This window comes from Eurosta solidaginis, chromosome 4 (assembly GCF_040869045.1).
Source record: "Eurosta solidaginis isolate ZX-2024a chromosome 4, ASM4086904v1, whole genome shotgun sequence".
Classification (NCBI taxonomy): Eukaryota; Metazoa; Arthropoda; class Insecta; order Diptera; family Tephritidae; genus Eurosta; species Eurosta solidaginis.
In genome coordinates this window covers 119,932,124-119,947,587 of record NC_090322.1, presented here as the reverse complement: position 1 = coordinate 119,947,587, position 15,464 = coordinate 119,932,124, and the positions used below count along the sequence as shown (strand labels likewise).

Sequence of the window (15,464 nt, the reverse complement as noted above, 5' to 3'; positions counted from 1 at the left end):
CATGTTTTGGTGCTAATACGCACCTTCCTCATGAAGTCTGTTTATTGGACAAACAACATAAAATAATTTATAAACAGCGACAAAGTATATAGCATGGTATATGTTTATAAATTATTTTATGCGACAAAGTATATAGCATGGTATATGTTTATAAATTATTTTATGTTTTTTGTCGGTGACCAAGAACTGCCAACACCCTAATCTATGGTGTTATGCGGACCGTGCCTATTGGACGATTTGCAGCCAGGGGATAAATTCGGCTGTATGCGAACGGAGCCTTCTCGATACCGGGCCACCTCGGGAAGTATTTATGGCCTTACCACAGTAAGGGGCGCTAGGTGGCGGACGGTTCTTTCTCCGTATATAATACTGGACCGCTGAGCCCGCCTTGTCGGGCAGGTGGTCGTACGACCAAGATGAACGACTCATTACCTCATTGTAATAAGGACGACAATACGAATTAAGCGATGCGTCGGACTCTGGGAGCGAGAGTGGTGCTGATTCAATGAAGTCCGTGTTGGAGAAGCACACAAATGAAAACGGAGTAGAAGAGTGGAGAAGGGTACGGAGCAGAGGAAGTAAAAGAGCTCTCTCGCAGTGCCGTGCAGCACTAAGAATTGTACAACGCTTGGGAGCAGTGGTCGATCCAACAGAAGTGGATATCAACCGTTTGGAATGGGCCCATGAGGCGGTAGAAGTAGGTCGAAGGCAGTTCAAAAGGTTTGCTGCGAGAAACCCTCGGTTCTGCAACCGGTACGAGGAGGAAGAAGCATCGAATGGCAGAATGAAGAGGCAACGTTCGGCGGAAGGCGACAAGCCTGCTTTCAAGAGGCAGGAAGGACCCAGTCCTAGAGCCGCGAGGCAGGGCAGTCGCATAGACAAGACATGTAGGCTCAAAGCTGTAATACAGATGGGCTCCAATAGCGAGGTAGCAAGTACCTCGAAAGCTGCGAGTCAGAGGGAAGTTCCAACTACGGAAGTAGGACATAAGCCAAAGGGAGATAACGCTAAGACTCCGGCTTTCTCGAAAATGCTAAAGGGAGTTAACGCTAAGACTCCGGCTTTCTCGGAGGTGCCAAAGGGAGATAACACTAAGACTCCGGCTTTTCCCGAGAAGTTGAGTGATGTGGCAAAGCAGTCACTGACTGTGGCCTGGTTGATCGTAGCAGTCCTTTCGGACAAATGACTACTGAAAGGTGGAGGTCTGTGGAAAGGGAGCTTATTAGCTTAATGCTTAAGATGATGCGGGAACAACCAAGTAAGCCCCTTCCAACCTTTGATTCGGGGGGATGGTATAATGGTGTGAAGATGATAGCGTGCGACAACATCGCGAGCTTGCGGTGGCTGGAGGAAGTGGTTCCAAACCTCCAAAGGCAAGGCACGAACGCGCGGTTTGAGGTGGTGGATAAAACGCAAATCCCCACGGTACCAAAAGTTAAGGTATGGATACCATGCGTGATGAAGTCGGAGGATACACAGCAACTTCTGCAGAATCAGAATCCGAGCATACCGACACAGGATTGGAAGGTACTTACTGTATCTCGGCCTACCGAGGATGGTCAGTTCTACATCTTCCAAATAAAGAAGCAGGCGGAGGATATTTTGTACACCCAGCTTGGCAAAATTTCCTTTGGCACTGGCAAAATTTACATGCGACTCAGGAAAAGAACTCCCGAGGATAAAAGCTCTAACACGCTAGAGGTGGGCGAAGTCGAAAAGGACCTCAAAAGCCTAAGGGTAAAAAGGCAGGTGGAGGTCCCCGACGTCACCACGAAGGTGTTAGAGGAGGACCAACCGCCAAATGGTGCTGTGACTCGCACAGAGGAACACCCGGCACAACAGTCACGAGAGGCTGAAGGGGGCCTAGAATACTCTAAACCAAAAGGGCAAGAGGAGGAGGACGACTTCACGACGAAGGTGCTGGAGGGGGACAAACAGCCCAATGGTGCTGCGAATCCTACAGATAAACCTCCAACACAGTAAAGTGGCGTCGAGCGAACTCCTCCTAACCCTTATGAAGGGTTCGTTTGACGTGGCGCTGATCCAGGAGCCGTGGCTCTCATCGGGAGGAAAGGTTTCTGGACTTAGCGCGGGCTTGGCGTCTACTACGCGCAAACGGAAGAACGGGTGCGAGCTGTAGTAATGGTAAGGAAACAGCTGCATTCATATATGCTGCCTAGCTACACCACTGAGGACCTCGTAGCGGTGGCCGTTGAGCAAAAGAATAAGCAGGCATTTATCCTGGCGTCCTGCTACATTGCCCATGCTGCGGAGGTTCCACCGATGGAGCGCAAAAGGCTAGTACAGGAGGAAGAGCGCAAAGGGCGGTTGGTCATAGGCGCAGATGCAAATGCGCACCACGATGCGTGGGGAGGAGCAGATACGAACGAGAGAGACGAATCTCTATTTTGTTACATCCTGCAAACCAATTTGCAGATAGCCAACAGAGGAAAATGTCTCTACATACATTGGTCCAACATCCAGCAATTTTCTGGATATTACATTGAGCTCCGAGCGTGATATATCAAGGCATGATTGGATGGTTCTTGATAGACCATCTTTCTCCGACCTTGCGTATATCAGCTTCAGCATCTCCTAAAGAGGGTAGAGAAGGGAGGAACCTTTAGAAATCCTAGGTCAACGAACTGGACTAAATTCAAGAAACATGTAGAAACAAAACTGGGACAACCCAAAGAGGTTGCCAATGTGGAGGAACTGGAGGAGTCGAATGAATTCCTAACAAGAACGCTTATGACTGCGTATAACAAAGCTTGCTCTCTAAGAAGATTCAGAGGAAAAGCAATGCCGCCATGGTGGAACAATGACCTGAGTCTTCTAAGAAGACAGGTAAAAGAAATGTTTAAGCTCGCAAAGACCGCGGAAAGCGAAGCGTGTCGGGACTAGTACAGGGATCTACTGAGAATCTACAAGTGTGAAATTTCCAGGGCGAAGAGAATCTCATGGAAAAGTTTATGTACGGACATAGAGTGCTCCAGCGAAACAGCACACTTGAAAAAAGTCCTAGCAAGTGGAAACATAGTCCAGGGACTAATAAAGAAAGAGAACGGGGAATGGTCACGTAATAGTGAGGAATCCCTTGAGGTGCTTCTCGACACACATTTCCCATCGGAAGACGGTTTAGGAGAGCCAGCAGACATAACTCACACTTCGATCACGGAGCGGGTAGTACCGGGCTTGGTGACCGATATCAAGATCGAATAGGCATAGAACACGTTTTCTAAGTTTAAATCGCCGGGCCCAGACGATATATTCCCGGCCATGCTACAAGTTTCAAGTATGGCGGTCGTGGAATGGCTTAAAATAATATTCGATGGGTGCATAAGGCTGAATCATGTACCGCACTCTTGAAGAACTGCTCGTGTAGCTTTCCTACCAAAGGCGGGAAAGATCGGTCACGTGTATCCCAAAGACTATAGACCCATTAGCTTAACATCATTTCTGCTCAAAACCTTTGAGAGGCTGATAGATGTGTACATAAAGTCCAACGTGGATGAAAAGCTGCTCTCCACAACACAGCATGCGTACACCAAAGGCAAGGCGGTGTCTACCGATACCATAGGGTGGTAATAAGCATAGAGAAATCCCTGGAATATAAGGAGTATGATCTAGGAGTCTTCTTGGACATTACCGGGGCTTTCAATAATGTTTAAAAAGCGCGATTATGGTCTTAATTACATTAAAGTACATCCTGCCTTAATCAGATGGATCGGCTTCATGTTAAACTGCAGAAAGATTACATCACAATGGGGATTGTGCGAGGCCACGAAATCAGTGGACAGGGGTACGCCGCTGGGAGGGGTGCTATCACCTCTGCTGTGGACGCTGGTCATCAACCAACTGCTCAGGCGATTCGATGAGGGACCCGTAAAACTTACGGCTTACGCAGATGACGTTGCAATTGTCATAAGGGGAAGGTGCCTTCCAACGATTAGTTCTTTGATCGATCGGGCGCTTCGGGATATTCATACCTGGGCATCTAATGTCGGGTTGAAAGTCAATGCGGAGAAGACGGATATGGTCTTATTTACAAAGAGGTACAAAGTCCCAAATTGGACCAGGCCTAAGTTAGGAGGGGTGACCTTACAGGAGAGACCTTGCACAAAATATCTAGGAATCATCCTAGACAGTAAGCTGTCATGGAAGCTCAAAGTGGGGGAGAGGGTCAAGAAGGCCTCAACGGCACTCTGTGCATGTAAAAGAATGCTGGGATGTACGTGGGGCTTATCGCCCTCTCTTTCTAATTGGGTTTTTACAGCGATTGTAAACCCTATTCTATAATATGGAGTTCTTGTTTGGTGGAAAGCCACACAAAAAACAACATACCTCAAAAAATTAGAGGGGGTATGCTGACTATCTATGCTTAGCATTACGGGGCCCTGAAAACAACCCCGACGGCTGCACTGTATGCCATTCTGCACATTCCACCTGTAGACCTGGTAGCAAAGAACATAGCATTAACAACCGCAACTAGGCTCGGTGCCTCGGGGCAGCTTGAGCGCCGACCATATGGCCATAGTAGTATAGCTTCATTAATCACAAGACGAACAGGCTACCTGATTCCCTATCTGCGCTTCGAGGGAGATCTTAAGGCCACAATAGAGGTGGACGGTTGGCGCAAGGGTGCGCAAATGGCGGAGGAGGCGATACATGTGTACACAGATGGTTCCAAAGTAGTGGAAGGAGTGGGGTCTGCGGTATACTGTGCTGATCCGGAAATAAGCAGATCCTACTAGCCGTAACCAAATCAGTAGAAACCCTGGAAGAAGCTGCAACCGTGTTAACTTTTATGTTGACAGTCAAGCAGCAATTAAGGCAATAATCTCGCATAGCACAGCATCTAAATGCGTGTTAGAGTGTAGGCAGTCTCTGGAGAGAATCGGGACAGGGAGAAGCATACATCTATATTGGGTCCCAGGGCATATGGGAATAGATGGGAATGAAAAAGCGGACGAACTAGCTAAAAAGGGCGCATCCCTTGAAGCTTGCTCCGTAGACGTCCCAATTAGACTGGGCGAGATTAAGCGAAGGCGAGAGGTGCACATGATCGACCAAGCGGGAAAGGCGTGGGTTCAAGCGCGGGGCTGTAAAGTGTCGAAGATTATGTGTAGGTCGTACAACCTTAGACTAACAAACTTGCTTCTATCATTAAAAAGAGAGGACTGTAGACTCGTGACGGGCATTCTGACTGAACATTGCCTTCTGGCGTCACATGCCTTTCAATTAGGCTTGGTCAGTGATAGCAGATGTAGGAAGTGCGGGTTGGAGGAGGAAACGATCGAGCACGTTCTGTGCTCGTGCCCTGCACTTGCCAGGCTAAGACTCCAGCTAATAGGAGTGATACAGCTGTCAGATCTAGAATCAGCAAGTGGCTTAAGTCCTAGGAAGCTTCTAGTATTAGCCAAGAGGACGGAGTTATTTTATAACATAGGTCCTGGTTTTTGATAGGGTTTTTCAGTTTGGTCGTTAAAACAAACTTCTGGTAACACTACGGACTCAATCAGTCTATGTGAGGTCCTCATGGACCGGTCCTCATGAGGACGGTGCAAAATAGCACCGAAACATTTAGAAGAAAAAAGAAAAAAACCCTTGTTTTTTGCTTTAAAAACAACGGCCGAAAAGCTCCATAAGACACAAAAGTGAAAAAATTATTGGCCCAATAAATAAAAAATGAAATTTTATTTTAATTTTTTGATTTGTTATATTTCAAAAATTTACATTATTAGATATTTCAAAAAAAAAAAATACATATGCATACATTTAGGCGTAATTGTTAATAAATAAAAATAGTGTTTATAAATATACATAAATATACGTGGTTTCAATCTACCACACTAAGAGAATTCTTCCCTAACCTAGTCGTGAGCTAGGGGCAGACTACGGGACGCCCTTGGGCGCGAACAGCAAGGTGTCACAAGAGATTTGTAGAAATAACTGCCTCGACGGATTTTGGGATCTAGCCCAAAACACCTCGTGCGATGCGACCATCCCTTGAACGTGACATACTTGGGTTCGATGCCTACTCGGAGCAGGAGAATATGGAACAGTACCGCTGCAAGGATCTGCTGGGAGGATGACAATTTGTGGGGATACGCAATAAATTAAATGGGGCTACACTAGGCCGGGTCGATTTGTGGGAAGGCAAAAAAATCGCCCATTGCTCTGTGAAAATCATATTCTAAGGATCAAAATAAGAAACTTTGCCGAAGGAACCATACCTCTAAAACGAATTCAGATGTCCCCCCCTTTGGGTCATAGGGGCAAATTTTGAAAAACCCCACTTTGAAATGCCTTTGTTTTTTCTTTTTGGAGTTTATTTTTCTCTTTAGAAATTTATTTAGTCAGAACATATGTAATAGAAAAGCATGATTCAATTACTAGAGGTTTGTTCTCCAATGATGACAGATCTTTGACACTCCCAAATTGAAAAATCTGGACGGGTTGCTTTTACGAAGTAAGGAAAACGGGGAATAATTAAATCCCCTTCAGTGAAAATTGTAGTAGAAAAGTATCTTTGGTAGTATATTAGTAGTGATAATATATTTGTAAATGCCAAAAGTTTTTGGGGAAATAATTCATTTTCTACTAAATATTTCGTGAATTATTTGTCTCGTTGTTGGCCGTTAGTGTTTAGAAAAACTGAATTTTTAAGCTATTGCATAGATTTTATCGCGGGCTTGGCGACTAAATCAAAAAAAACCGTAACGGATATTTGTCAAAAAAGATCCGAAAAGGCTCGAAAAGGTTCGGTGTTAGCAACAGGCCAAATACATAAAATTGGATCTCTATCATAAACAGCGGTGGGTACCACTACATTTACACGGTTACCAAATTGAGAATGTGTTAGTAAACACGAACGCGTAGCGAGCACGAAATGCAGCAAAACCACTTCACTGTGCCGGGGTTAGATTCAACATCTTCCCGGAGAAAGAGTGCAGAGTGGTCCAGCTGCAGGGATCCGCTCCGAGAACGACAATTTGTGCGAGGGAATGCAACATTTTAAATGGGGTTACAGTGAAATGGCACTTTTTGCTACTCCATTGTGCGTAACAATGACGTCCGTTTGTTAAAAACTTAATAAATGAATAAATATTTAAAAATAAAGTTCTTGCGTATAAACGAATACGCACCTGTTCGTAGTAGTATTTTTGAATATGTGATGATAAGAGTACAACAACAACAACGAAAACAGGGTTTTTAGGCAATACAAATTTCCGTTACTTGAACAAAGAATATTGGCTAGAATTTGTTGTTATGAATGCATAAACAAAAGAAAGCCAAAGTGGTAACGTTAAAATTAAGAGCGCGTTTAAACGAATATGTAAATAAATAATTAAATGTAAGGCGCGATAACCTCCGAAGAGATCTAAGGCCGAGCTTGTCTTCCAATTTGCGTCGTGCTCCTCTTGATTTACCCTACAAATTGGCCGGACGGGACCTACATGTTTTATGCCGACTCCGAGGCAGCTGCAAGGCAGATGAGTTTTCACTGAGAGCTTTTCATGGCAGAAATACACTCGGAGCGCTTGCCAAACACTACCGAGGGGCGACCCCGCTTAGAAAAATTTTCTTCTAATTTAAAAACATTATTTCTAAAATTTTGATGTTGCTTTGCCCGGGGTGTGAACCTAGGGCATACGGTGTGGTAGGCGGAGCACGCTACCATCACACCACGCTTCCCAAGGCCGTCGGTTCTATGTACCGGAGCGACTCGGGATTTTTCCCAACAAAGGCTGCCATTTCAGTGTAACCCCATTTGATTTGTTGCGTACCTCCCACAAATTGTCATCCTCCCAGCAGCTCCTTGCAGCGGGACTGCTCCATATTCTCTTGCTCCGGGAAAGTATCGCACCCAATCCGGGTCCGTCTCCTGACCCCGGTCCTGAGAAATGGTTTTGCTGCATCTGCCGGAAAAGAATCTTTTTGGGACGGTCATACTGTTGTCAGTGTGTCTCGTGTAAGGGATGGTGGCATCGGACAGGTTGTTCTGGGCTAGACCCCAAAACCAGGCGTCCACGTAACTTCTATAAATCTTTTGTGGCTCCTTGATGTTCACGCCCTAGGACGTCCCGTAATCTGCGCCTTAGCGCCCCCGCTACCTTCCAGCAGCCCCGCTGCTCCGCAAGCCACAACAAGTACCCGCTGTTGCTCGCGCCCCACGGCGCCACCAACTCACACGGCTGCTCCCACTCATACCTACAATCTCCGTAGTAGAGTTGGGAACAATGCCGAGCATCAGCCCCTGCCCCGTCTTCTTCCCCCTCTTTTCCGGCAACAATTGTGTAGGTCAGGGAAACAGACTCTTAGTCCCTACCTCCCTTTGCACCGTTTGTCAGCGCAGAATATATACGTTTGCGACGTTGCGACACTTTTTCAATGAACGAAATCAATAATCAAAAAGAATTTGACACATTATTCATGCATTGTTGTAAATCAATTGAGGAAGAAGTAAATAAATTAGAAAAAGAAAAAGAAGCAGAAATAATTAAACAAGGCTCTAAGGCAATTAGCATAGAAGAATATAGGCGTAGAATAAAACAACAAAAAATTGAGGAACCAAGGATTCCGAAACGCACTAAAAATAAAAGAAAAAGAGGAGGAAAAAGATTTAACATAAGAAAGGCTGTAGCCATATTGTATAAAGAAATTAATTTGACAACAAACACAGAGGAAAGGATACGTCTAAAAAATAAAATTAGGGAATTAAAAGAAGTATAAAAGAATTTTTTTTTAATGAAAATTATGCCGAACAAAAACCCAATCACTACGCGTGAGAATAAAATACTTATGCCCCTATTACCGTTTACAACTCAACTTAGTTGGGTTGTAATTAAAACAACTCAACTTTAAGACAACTCAACTCCTGTTTGGTATTACGAATTACAACTTATTTCAGTTGAAATTGAATTGAGTTGCCAACTTCAGAAAGTGATGATTTGACAGATAAATAAACAGCTGATCAATTTGTGGCAGAAATTTAAGCATTTTCAAATGTGATTTTTTTATTAATATTATATGAAATCTATTTTATAATGACAAAAATGTTGGTGACTGACATGTCGCGAATACGGAAAACATTCGCGTGATCATTCCAATCCCTTGGAACTACCAAGCACCAAGTAAGAAAATGTTTAAGTGACAAATAATGAGTTTCATATGAAGTTATTTTGCAGATTTGAAAGGAAGCATTTTACTCAGTACTAAACAAAATTAAGGACCATTTCCGCATACGCGTTCGTATTTTAAAATTATGATTTTGGTGTTGGACTGGTTTTAGATATTATTGAGGAGCGCATTTGTGCCAAGTAGATTAAAACCCAAACAGAAAAAATTGTATTTTACTCAAATAGGATTCCCAGGAGTAGTGATAAGTATCAATGGGACTCGCATAATTTCACCTATTTTGACTGCATCCGAACTGCGGCCAGCCTCGTCCAACTATGGAATGTCGCTACATAAAGTCAAAAAGTTATTCAATGTAATTCGTTTAAACGTTGTTTTTTCTAGAAATGTGTACAAAATTGGTGATTATTGTTTGATTAAAAAAGGTTTAACTACCGGCTTTAAATTGTTTGCGTTTTTTTTTTGTAACGTTTTATAAGCCCGTGCACCATCTAACTCTTATCAAAGGTGGTATCAAAAGACGGGTTTCCATCTCCGTTTTTAGGATTCGAAAGCGGAAAATAAAAATTTTATTTCTTTCGAAAGATATTTACAAAGACCCACAAAATGGCCCAAGAGGGTCCGAAATATGAGGCCCGTTCCACAGTTTTTTTGCACAGAACATCTTTCTGCGTTGGCGGCCTTTGGCCGCGATTCGTAAAAATAACTCTGGTTGGGTCCAACACCTTTCTGCATTACTGTGTACAAAAAATCTGGCAAAATACAACAACCACATGAAATTAGATTTTATTAGAAATAAAATTTTTAATTTTTGTGGTAATTTTTTACGACAGCATGACACTAATACGTGTCCAAAAATATCGAGAGAGGTATTAAACGATGCGTCTTGACATCAGTATTAATAATCCAAAGGCAGAAAATAAAAATTTTAACTCGTTCAAAAGATATTAAACAAAAACCGAAAAAAGACAACAACATTACAACAACCACATCAAAATCGCCAACTTCAACTGCAAATATCTCCGGACAGAGATAAAATGTATCTTTGCCACCGGATTATTGTTCTCGAGATTAATTCGCGTGTTTTGACACATCTCTCAATATTTTTGGACGCGTATTACCAGTGTCATGCTGTCGCAAAGAATTACAATTTTTGTTTTCGGATTCTTAAATCGGAGGTCGAAACGTGTCTTTTGATACCAACTTTGAACATTTTTGTTAAAAATTAAGTGGTGAACCGTCTTCTAAAACGTAAAATTTTTTTAAAACAACTGCAAAATTGCATGAGACAACTGCTAGTAAGCAGTTGTAAAATTTTGACGTCTTTGACAACTACACCAACACAAGGTTGTAAACGGCAATGCCACAAAAAGTTGTAAGACTAGACAACTCAACCGAAATTTTTTTTGACAGGTTGAGTTGTAATCTGTAATACCAAATTGCGAAATTTCAACCCAACCAGAGTTGAGTTGTAAACGGTAATAGGGGCATTAATTAATTCCATTCAAGTAATTGACCATATTGAGGCATTAGGCTTAATCAAAATCTTGTTGATAATTTTGACGGTCTGCACTTGCGTCAACTTATTTCTAAAGTTATACTCAACTCATAATAAATTTTTAAAGAAAAAATACATGAGCTGAGCAGATGGTCTAGACAAAGTCTAAACCCAAAAAAAAATATATATTTTTTTACCCCGATGGGCAAATGGGAAACTATTCCCAACACACTAGTGGAAGAAAAAATTTTAGCAGAAAAAGCTTATAAGTGTATTAATTAAAATATAAGCATACAAAGAATAACCATTTTAAAACACCTCACGACAATATTACAGTCGTTGAATAATATAGGCAAAGCTATACAAGAAGTACATAGCAAATTAACTGCCAGCCATCAACTAGAAGCACAACAAATTTTTTCCGGTGTTAGAGATAAATTAGTATTCTCATTAGGTAGATATAACATTGAGGCAGTAGTTCCAACGTCATTTGAAGGAGAGATAGAAATTGATTTTGCTAGCTTATTACCTGAAACTCAACCAAATCTAGGGGAAACCCCAAAAATTGAAATTTTTAATAAAACCTCACAAACTGAAAGCAACAAAATGTCACAAACAATAGTCGAATTTTTAAAGACTGCTTCATCAGTTTTGCCAGAACTCGATGGTAAAGCTGAAAACTTGAATAGCTTTTTGGATGCTTTGGATATCTCAGAACAAATTAAGGATACCCATGAAGCTGTAGCGGTTTCGATGATAAAAACCAAGCTGAAAGGAACAGCCAGAAACCTAATAAGCACTGAAAGCTCAATTGAGGCAATAAAACAAAAAATAAAAACAGCAATTAAGGGTGAATCAGCTGAAGTTTTGGCAGCAAAACTCCTGAATATCCAACAGCGCGGTAGAACTGCAAATCAATACACTGCTGAAATTGAAAAGCTCACATAATCGTTGGAAGGAGCATACATATCTGACGGACTAACACCAGAGTTAGCAACCAAGTATGCTACACAATCAGCTGTGAAAGCTATGTGTAAAAACTGCTCCAGCGATAAAGTAAAAACAATTATGCAAGCTGGAACGTTCACAACAATGAACGAAGCTAAATCAAAATTTACTAGCAGTTGCACAGAAGTAACTGGAAATACAAATTCAATTTTACATATTCTCCAACAAAATTCCAATTTCCGAGGTAACTTCCGCAGGAGTTACCAAAACAATAATTATAGAGGAAATTATAGACGTTCTTTCAATACCTATAACAATAATAATAATAGCAGACAAAATAACAAAAGGTCTGGTCGAAATTTCGGATCGCGAGGAAATACCCGCAGTAACACCAGAAATGTCCGAAATGTTACACAACAGGAAAACCAACAAACTCCACCTCAGTAAATAAAAAATTATATATTTTCAATTTACACCTTAATAGCTACATATCTTCCAGAACAACTCTGAATGATTCCATATCAACCCTCCTAATCGATACGGGAGCGGATATTTCAATAATAAACAAGTAAGAACGGCACTGTCTTCGGCTGTGCCGAAGACTTCATACCTTTCATGAATGGGGCTGAACAATAATCTTATCCCGTTCGTAATCTCCGAATAATCGGATGTATAAGATAAGAAATATATAGTGAACAGATCTATATACCTAAACGATTTTTAAGATAAATATAAAATAAAAAACAGGTAGGTACTTTGTGTGAGGATGCAAAGCTTCACGTTTTTGTGATCTGCATGTAAAACCTATGACTACGAATCACGTATTTCAAAAACATTTGACGTAAACGTAACTATTTGATGAATTTTGATGGATTTTGAAGCTTCTAACCGTAAAAAAGGGGCAAAAATAACAGTTTATATGAATTATATAATATATATACCACCGATCTCTATGACTTTTTCAGACAACATTATATGCTATACACGTAAGCATTTGGTGAAATTTGAAGCTTCTAGCTGTTAAAATGGGACCGAAATTGCAAAAAAATATATATATATATATATACTATATATATGTATATAGAATATATACCATCATATATATTATATATATCACTGATCTCTATGATCGATCTCTATGACACAACAATATATACTACATACGTAAGCAATCGGTGAAATTTGAAGCTTATAGCTGTTAAAATGGGGTAGAAATTGCGAAAAGTTTCTTATCTGAACAATCTGTTGTATGAGATATATACTATATATACAATCGATCTCTATGATTTTTTCATACAACAATATATGCTATATACGTAAGCATTCGGTGAAATTTGAAGCTTCTAGCTGTTAAAATGGGGCTAAAATTGCGAAAATATATATATATACTATATATACCACCATATATATACTATATATACCACCGATCTTTATGATTTTTTCAGACAACAATATATGCTATATACGCAAGCATTCGTTGAAATTTGAAGCCTCTAGGTCTTAAAATAGGGCAGTAATTACGAAAAGTTTCTTATCTGAACAATCGGTTGTGGGGGATATATACTATATATACGACCTATCTCATCAATTTTTTCAGGCAACAATATGTGCAATATACGAAATTATATGGTGAAGTTTGAAGCTTCAATCTGTTAAATTGAGTAAGATATGACAAAAATCCTCATTTTCTGAAAAATCGGTTGTATGGAGGATATATGCTATAGTGGTCGGATCCGGCCGGTTCCGACAAATGTCTGATCGGACACCTAAATACACCCGCTCACCAAATTTTATCAAGATATCTCAAAAACTGAGGGACTAGTTTGCGTACAAACAGACAGACGGACAGACGGACAGACGGACATGGCTAAATCAACTCAGCCCTTCATCATGATTATTTCAGTATACATAATGGTGGGTCTATCTATTTTCCTTTAAGGACTTACAATTTTGGGTTTCGTGACGAAATTAATATACCATTTCATTTTCATGAAAGGTATAAAAAGGGTCAAATTGACAGTAATGTCACGATAAATAATTCTCAAAAAACATATGTAAGAGGAATTGGTTAAGGGATAACAAGCACTATTGGCACGGTCAAAGCGGACTTAAAAGATGATTACCTACTAATTAGACACAAATTTCACGTAGTAGAAGACAATTTCCCAATCCCATGCGATGGAATATTAGATTTCATTAAAAAATATAATTGCATTTTAGATTATCAAACAGAAGGTGACACTCTAATACTAAGACCATATGACTACCTAGAAAACATCATAATTCAGATGACTAACAAACCAACAATTAATAGTATTTCAATTCCCGCACGATCAGAAGTAGTTCGACAAATTCACATAGAAAATAACAATTCAGATTTACTAATCCCACAACAAAAATTGTCTGAAGTTATTTTTATTGCAAACACAATAGCAAATTCACAACAAACATTCGTTAGAATTATAAATACAACAGATAAAAATGCAACACTTCAAGATTTTAATATTCGTACAGAAAATTTGAATGATTATACAATAGTTAAAAATAAAAAACCCGAAAATGAGGCCAACAATAAGGAAAAATTAGAAAGATTAAATAAAAATTTTCCAAAATTTGCAAATAAAGCACTCAATGCATTATGTGCGGAATTCATTGACATTTTTTCATTGGAAACAGAACCAATTACCACTAATAATTTTTACAAACAAAAGCGTTATATGAAAGACAATAACCCAGTCTACGTAAAAAGTTATAGAATACCAGAAACTCATAAGAGTGAAATTAATAAACAAGTAAACAAATTAGTTAAAGATGACATAACAGAACCTTCAATTTCAGAATTCAATAGTCCAATTTTATTAGTACCGAAAAAACCGCAGATAAATTCCCTTTACCAAGAATTGATGGCATACTAGATCAGTTAGGAAGAGCTAAATATTTTTCATGCTTAGATTTAATGTCTGGATTTCACCAGATTGAACTCAGCGAAGAGTCAAGAGATATCACACCCTTTACAGCAGATAATGGTACTTATCGTTTTAAAAGACTACCATATGGCCTTAAAGTAGCACCGAACTAATTCCAAAGAATGATGTCATTAGCATTTGCAGGCTTAAAACCTTCACAAGCATTCCTATACATGGACGATTTAGTCGTATTAGGATGCTCCGAAAATCATATGATTAAAAATTTACGAGATGTTTTCGCAACTTGTAGAAAATATAATTTAAAATTACATCCTGATAAATTTTTATTTTTCAACCAAGAAGTAACTTACCTTGGTCATAAATGCACAAGCAAAGGAATTTTGCCAGATCCCAGTAAATTCGAAACAGTTAAAAATTACCCAACACCTAAAAACACGGATGAGGCGAAGAGATTCGTCGCATTTTGCAATTATTACAGAAGATTTATCCCAAATTTTGCAGAATATTCTAGAATAATAACAAGACTTTTCAAGAAAAATGTAGTTTTCGACTGGACAGAGGATTGCAAAAAATCCTTTGACTATTTGAAAGCTGCGTTAATAAGCCCTAATATCCTACAATATCTCGATTTCAATAAACAATTTTGTATAACAACTGACGCAAGTGGATATGCTTGCGGAGGAGTATTAAGCCAAGAGTATGAAGAAAAACAATTGCCAATTGCCTATGCATCACGATCATTTACTAAAGGAGAAATTAATAAAGCAACAATTGAGAAGGAATTAGCGGCCATTCATTGGGCCATAACATATTGTTACGAATATTAGCAACACTAAGGGGTACTGCCATCTCCATTCCGATGCTAAGCAGTGACGTGAATTCACATCAATAATTCAATCATTATGTATCTACATCAGGCATGCTTAACGAACGAAACGATATCATTTCGT

The 15,464-nt window shown here is 40.0% G+C and overlaps 1 protein-coding gene and 1 long non-coding RNA gene across 2 annotated transcripts in view; one reads left to right on the top strand and one right to left on the bottom strand.

Moving 5' to 3' along the window:
• Positions 1-15,464, bottom strand: part of LOC137250226 (diphthine methyltransferase) — a 154,037-nt gene that overhangs the window by 18,095 nt on the left and 120,478 nt on the right. The window lies entirely within an intron of this gene.
• On the top strand, positions 8,735-9,580 carry LOC137248152 (uncharacterized). Its single transcript, XR_010952099.1, has 2 exons — positions 8,735-9,137; positions 9,192-9,580. It is a non-coding gene; the product is annotated as an uncharacterized lncRNA (long non-coding RNA).